At 45.6% G+C, this 7,076-nt stretch overlaps 1 long non-coding RNA gene across 1 annotated transcript; it reads right to left on the bottom strand.

Moving 5' to 3' along the window:
* Positions 1-4,012: 4,012 nt before the first annotated feature.
* LOC127922890 (uncharacterized) lies at positions 4,013-5,730 on the bottom strand. Its single transcript, XR_008112756.1, has 3 exons — positions 5,476-5,730; positions 4,197-4,517; positions 4,013-4,090 (listed from the first exon to the last, which is right to left on the bottom strand). It is a non-coding gene; the product is annotated as an uncharacterized LOC127922890 (long non-coding RNA).
* Between the last annotated feature and the right edge of the window lie 1,346 nt (positions 5,731-7,076).

Genomic DNA, 7,076 nt, shown 5'->3' with positions numbered 1-7,076 from the left:
CGCTATCGACAAACGCTATCGCCAAACGCTATCGACAAACGCTATCGACAAACGCTATCGACAAACGCTATCGACAAACGCTATCGCCAAACGCTATCGACAAACGCTATCGACAAACGCTATCGACAAACGCTATCGCCAAACGCTATCGACAAACGTCAGTGGGAAGTAGTAGTGATGGATTACTTTCTGGATGCCGATCGCGCCACGCTGACTCTCTCTCTCTCTCATATCATAACACGTTTTGAAATCAGTGGAACACAACGGGCCAAATAGACGGAAACAACCCGGGGTGTCTTACCCAACGGGTTGCAGTCTGCCGTGAAGCTTTCTTCCATCTATACAGGTATCTAGCTACAGATTTAGATATTATACCTTTCTAATTTTGGCTGAAAGTTGTTTTCACTGCAAGTTAAAGCTTGCTGTTAGCTAGCCAGCTGGAGTTCGATGGCTGGCTTGCTAGCTAACATTAACTTATGAAGTGTGTGTAACGCTTGTGATGTTTTCTCAGAATGCCTTTTCCCATTGCTAGTTATATGATATGCATATTATTAGTAGATTCGGATAGAAAACACTCTGACGTTTCTAGTGGCTTCCTGTAGCTCAGTTGGTAGAGCATGGCGCTTGTAACGCCAGGGTAGTGGGTTCGATTCCCGGGACCACCCATACGTAGAATGTATGCACACATGACTGTAAGTCGCTTTGGATAAAAGCGTCCGCTAAATGGCGTATATTATTATTAAAACTGTTTGAATGATGCCTGTGAGTATAACAGAACTCATATGGCAGCAAAAACCTGAGAGAAAAAATAACAAACAGGAAGTGGGAAATGTGAGGTTTGTAGGTTTGCCTATCTAATATACAGTGTCTATGGGGTCATATTACACTTCCTATGGCGTCAACTGTCTTTGGAACCTTGTTTGATGCTCCTACTGTGAAGGATGAGGGAATAAGAGCTGATTGACTCAGGCGCGCCCCCATGAGAGTAAGCTGCATTCCATTGCATTTCTACAGACAAAGGCGCGCCCCCATGAGAGTAAGCTGCCTTCCATTGCATTTCTACAGACAAAGGAAATCTCCGGTTGAAACATTATTGACGATTTATGTTAAAAACATCCTAAAGAACTCTACGAACTGTAATAGAATTTGTTGACTTTTCATCTGGCCTGCGCGTCATGAATTTGGATTTTGGAACTAAACGTAAAGGAGTTATTTGGACATAAATCATGGACTTTATCGAACAAAACAAACGTTTATTGTGGAACTGGGATTCCTGGGAGTGCATTCTGATGAAGGTCATCAAAGGTAAGTGAATATTTATAATGCTATTTGTGACTTCTGTCGACTCCACAACATGAATATGGAGACGGCTTGTTTTGTTGTCTGAGCGCTGTACTCCGATTATTGCATGGTGTGCTTTTTCCCTAAAGTTTTGCTGATTAAAGAAGCAATAAATCCCTCCTTCTTTAGACTAGTTGAGTATCTGGAGCATCAGCATTTGTGGGTTCGATTACAGGCTCAAAATGGCCAAAAACAAATAACTTTCTTCTGAAACTCATTAGTCTATTCGTGTTCGGAGAAATGAAGGCTATTCCATGCGAGAAATTGCCAAGAAACTGAAGATCTCGTACAACGCTGTGTACTACTCCCTTCACAGAACAGCGCAAACCGGCCCTACCCAGAATAGAAAGAGGAGTGGGAGGCCCCAGTGCACAGCTGAGCAAGAGGACAAGTACATTAGCGTGTCTACTTTGAGAAACACACACCTCACAAGTCCTCAAATGGCAGCTTCATTAAATAGTACCCTTCAAAACACCAGTCTCAACGTCAACAGTGAAGAGGCGACTCCAGGAGGCTGGCCTTCTAGGCAGAGTTCCTCTGTCCAGTCTCAACGTCAACAGTGAAGAGGCGACTCCAGGAGGCTGGCCTTCTAGGCAGAGTTACTCTGTCCAGTGTCAACGTCAACAGTGAAGAGGCGACTCCGGGAGGCTGGCCTTCTAGGCAGAGTTCCTCTGTCCAGTCTCAACGTCAACATTGAAGAGGCGACTCCGGGATGCTGGCCTTCTAGGCAGAGTTCCTCTGTCCAGTCTCAACGTCAACAGTGAAGAGGCGACTCCGGGAGGCTGGCCTTCTAGGCAGAGTTCCTCTGTCCAGTGTCAACGTCAACAGTGAAGAGGCGACTCCGGGAGGCTGGCCTTCTACGCAGAGTTCCTCTGTCCAGTCTCAACGTCAACAGTGAAGAAGCGACATTGGGATGCTGGCCTTCTACGCAGAGTTCCTCTGTCCAGTCTCAACGTCAACAGTGAAGAGGCGACTCCGGGAGGCTGGCCTTCTAGGCAGAGTTCCTCTGTCCAGTCTCAACGTCAACAGTGAAGAGGCGACTCCGGGAGGCTGGCCTTCTAGGCAGAGTTCCTCTGTCCAGTCTCAACGTCAACAGTGAAGAGGCGACTCCGGGAGGCTGGCCTTCTAGGCAGAGTTCCTCTGTCCAGTCTCAACGTCAACAGTGAAGAGGCGACTCCGGGAGGCTGGCCTTCTACGCAGAGTTCCTCTGTCCAGTCTCAACGTCAACAGTGAAGAGGCGACTCCAGGATGCTGGCCTTCTAGGCAGAGTTCCTCTGTCCAGTCTCAACGTCAACAGTGAAGAAGCGACTCCGGGAGGCTGGCCTTCTAGGCAGAGTTCCTCTGTCCAGTCTCAACGTCAACAGTGAAGAGGCGACTCCAGGATGCTGGCCTTCTAGGCAGAGTTCCTCTGTCCAGTCTCAACGTCAACAGTGAAGAGGCGAAGAGGCGACTCCGGGAGGCTGGCCTTCTAGGCAGAGTTCCAGTCTCAACGTCAACAGTGAAGAAGCGCCATTGGGATGCTGGCCTTCTACGCAGAGTTCTTCTCTCCAGTGTCTGTGTTCTTTTGCCCATCTTAATCTATTGTATTTATAGGCCAGTCTGAGATGTGGCTTTTTCTTTGCAATATTTATACGTGTGACTTACCACAACAATATCATGTGACCGTATCAAGTGTCCAACACTTAAATATATGGCGCATGCATCTGTTTATGTACTGCACATGTGCACCTCCCTGAGGTTTCAACTCAGGTTGCATGGCCTTAATTAACTTACGTATGGAATACTTTGTGATAAGTGTGTGTGTGTAACAGTATATGGGGTGGCAGGGTAGCCTAGTGGTTAGAGCATTGGGCTAGTAACCGGAAGGTTGCAAGTTCAAACCCCCAAGCTGACAAGGTCGTTCTGCTCCTGAACAGGCAGTTAACCCACTGTTCCTAGACCGTCATTGAAAATAAGAATTTGTTCTTAACTGACTTGCCTAGTTAAATAAAGGTTAAAAAAAAAATTAAAAATGTAAATATTAAATATTATTGAAAATCAAGTATGCTAATGTAAGTGTGTGTGTAACAGTATATCAAGTATGCTTATGTAAGTGTGTGTGTATCAGTATATCAAGTATGCTTGAGTATGCTAATGTAAGTGTGTGTGTATCAGTATATCAAGTATGCTAATGTATAACAGTGTAACAGTATTTCAAGTATGCTAAGTGTGTGTGTAACAGCATATAAAGTATGCTAATGTAAGTGTGTGTGTGTGTATCAGTATATCAAGTATGCTAATGTATGTGTGTGTAACAGTATTTCAAGTATGCTAAGTGTGTGTGTAACAGTATATCAAGTATGCTAATGTAAGTCTGTGTGTAACAGTATATCAAGTATGATAATGTCAGTCTGTGTGTAACAGTATATCAAGTATGCTAATGTACCGGAGTGAAGGCATTTGGGCGGAGGTGTAAAATACTTCAAATACTTTAAAGTACTACTTAAGTCTGGTTTTTTGTTGTTGTTATTTGTACATTACTTTATTATTTATATTTTTTACATATTTTACCTCATAAAGAAAGTAATGTACTTTTTACTCCGTACAATTTCTTTAACACTCAAAAGTCCCACGTTACATTTTGACCAGGAAAATTGTCTAATTCAAACACTTATCAAGAGTGTGGTCACTCCCTGGTCATCCCTACTGCCTCTGACCTGGAGGACTCACTAAACAGAGAACATCCCTAGTCATCCCTACTGCCTCTGATCTGGAGGACTCACTAAACAGAGAACATCCCTGGTCGTCCCTACTGCCTCTGATCTGGAGGACTCACTAAACAGAGAACATCCCTGGTCATCCCTACTGCCTCTGACCTGGAGGACTCACTAAACAGAGAACATCCCTAGTCATCCCTACTGCCTCTGATCTGGAGGACTCACTAAACAGAGAACATCCCTGGTCGTCCCTACTGCCTCTGATCTGGAGGACTCACTAAACAGAGAACATCCCTGGTCATCCCTACTGCCTCAGATCTGGAGGACTCACTACTAAACAGAGAACATCCCTAGTCATCCCTACTGCCTCTGATCTGGAGGACTCACTAAACAGAGAACATCCCTGGTCATCCCTACTGCCTCTGATCTGGAGGACTCACTAAACAGAGAACATCCCTGGTCATCCCTACTGCCTCTGATCTGGAGGACTCATTAAACAGAGACCATCCCTGGTCATCCCTACTGCCACTGATCTGGAGGACTCACTAAACAGAGAACATCCCTGGTCATCCCTACTAGCCTCTGATCTGGAGGACTCACTAAACAGAGAACATCCCTGGTCATCCCTACTGCCTCTGATCTGGAGGACTCACTAAACAGAGAACATCCCTGGTCCATCCCTACTGACTCTGATCTGGAGGACTCACTAAACAGAGAACATCCCTGGTCATCCCTACTGCCTCTGATCTGGTGGACTCACTAAACAGAGAACATCCCTGGTCCATCCCTACTGACTCTGATCTGGAGGACTCACTAAACAGAGAACATCCCTGGTCATCCCTACTGCCTCTGATCTGGAGGACTCACTAAACAGAGAACATCCCTGGTCCATCCCTACTGCCTCTGATCTGGAGGACTCACTAAACAGAGAACATCCCTGGTCATCCCTACTGCCTCTGATCTGGAGGACTCACTAAACAGAGAACATCCCTGGTCATCCCTACTGCCTCTGATCTGGAGGACTCACTAAACAGAGAACATCCCTGGTCATCCCTACTGCCTCTGATCTGGAGGACTCACTAAACAGAGAACATCCCTGGTCATCCCTACTGCCTCTGATCTGGAGGACTCACTAAACAGAGAACATCCCTGGTCATCCCTACTGTCTCTGATCTGGAGGACTCACTAAACAGAGAACATCCCTGGTCATCCCTACTGCCTCTGATCTGGAGGACTCACTAAACAGAGAACATCCCTGGTCATCCCTACTGTCTCTGATCTGGCAGACTCACTAAACAGAGAACATCCCTGGTCATCCCTACTGCCTCTGACCTGGAGGACTCACTAAACAGAGAACATCCCTGGTCACCTCTACTGACTCTGACCTGGAGGACTCACTAAACAGAGAACATCCCTGGTCGTCCCTACCGCCTCTGACCTGGAGGACTCACTAAACAGAGAACATCCCTGGTCATCCCTACTGCCTCTGATCTGGAGGACTCACTAAACAGAGAACATCCCTGGTCATCCCTACTGCCTCTGATCTGGAGGACTCACTAAACAGAGAACATCCCTGGTCATCCCTACTGCCTCTGATCTGGAGGACTCACTAAACAGAGAACATCCCTGGTCATCCCTACTGCCTCTGATCTGGTGGACTCACTAAACAGAGAACATCCCTGGTCATCCCTACTGCCTCTAATCTGGAGGACTCATTAAACAGAGATGCTTTGTTTGTAAATGATGTCTGAGTGTTGGAGTGTTGCCCCTGGCTACCCATCAATTTAAAAAAAATCAATTATGCCGTCTGATTTGCTTAATATCAGGAAGTTGAAATTGTTTATTTTGACTTTTGATATTTAAGTACATTGTGCCCCAGGCTATCCGTCAATAAAAAAATGTTTATAATTTGTGCCGTCTGGTTTTAATATAAGGAATTTAAATGATTTCTACGTTTACTCAAGTATGACCATGTATTATTTTTTCCACCACTGGATGTGGCTCGGGTTTTAGCAGTTATTCCACATGACCCATCAATTTAGACAAGTGTATCTGGGTAAGCATCAACTAATATTTATAGAACGTATTTTTTATCTGGACACTTTCTGTTGAAATGGAATTTTTCCTTATTGTAGGCTACTACCACTTTAAATCTTTATCACATGACCTCATGTGAATCCTTAAAGAGATGGGTGGGGCTAAAGGCTTAATAAGAGGGCGTGAACAATGCTAAATGGGTGGGGCTAAAGGCTTAAGAGGGCGTGAACAATGTTAAATGGGTGGGGCTAAAGGCTTATAAGAGGGCGTGAACAATGCTGAATGGGTGGGGCTAAAGGCGTAAGAGGCGTGAACAATGGGCGTGATCTCGACAGTCAGTGAAAATGACTTTGTGAATTCAAAATACTAGGAGCTTTTCTAATCCATCCTGGCAGTGGAAGAAATAGGGTGTTCCTCTGGGAGTTTAGAAGGTAATTGATTTCACATAACGTGACCTTTTCTGCACACTGAGCCATTTTACTGAAATCTAAATGACACAAATATTGTAGGAAGAATGAAAAAAAAGCATTCAGTTTCTGAGACACTCAACGACCGTGTCCCAACCGGCACTTTAAACCCCTTTACAGGGAGCCTTGGTCAAAAGTAGCGCACTAGATAGGGAATTATTGAGCCACTCTGAAATGTCTGCATTCCTGGCTGCACAATGAACTCTTCAAGGTCTAGGGCTTGGGGACTGGGTAGGGTTATAACTTAGAGATGAAAGGTCTAGGGCTTGGGGACTGGAGACTGGGTGGGGTTATAACTTAGAGAGGAAAGGTCTAGGGCTTGGGGACTGGAGACTGGGTGGGGTTATAACTTAGAGAGGAAAGGTCTAGGGCTTGGGGGCTGGTTAGGGTTATAACTTAGAGAGGAAAGGTCTAGGGCTTGGGGACTGGGGACTGGGTAGGGAATAACTTAGAGAGGAAGGGTCTAGGGCTTGGGGACTGGGTAGGGTTATAACTTAGAGAGGAACAGGCTTGGGGACTGGGTAGGGTTATAACT

This window comes from Oncorhynchus keta, unplaced genomic scaffold, assembly GCF_023373465.1.
Source record: "Oncorhynchus keta strain PuntledgeMale-10-30-2019 unplaced genomic scaffold, Oket_V2 Un_contig_2756_pilon_pilon, whole genome shotgun sequence".
Classification (NCBI taxonomy): domain Eukaryota; kingdom Metazoa; phylum Chordata; class Actinopteri; order Salmoniformes; family Salmonidae; genus Oncorhynchus; species Oncorhynchus keta.
The sequence above is the reverse complement of the archived record's forward strand: the minus strand, read 5'-3'. Positions and strand labels throughout refer to the sequence as shown.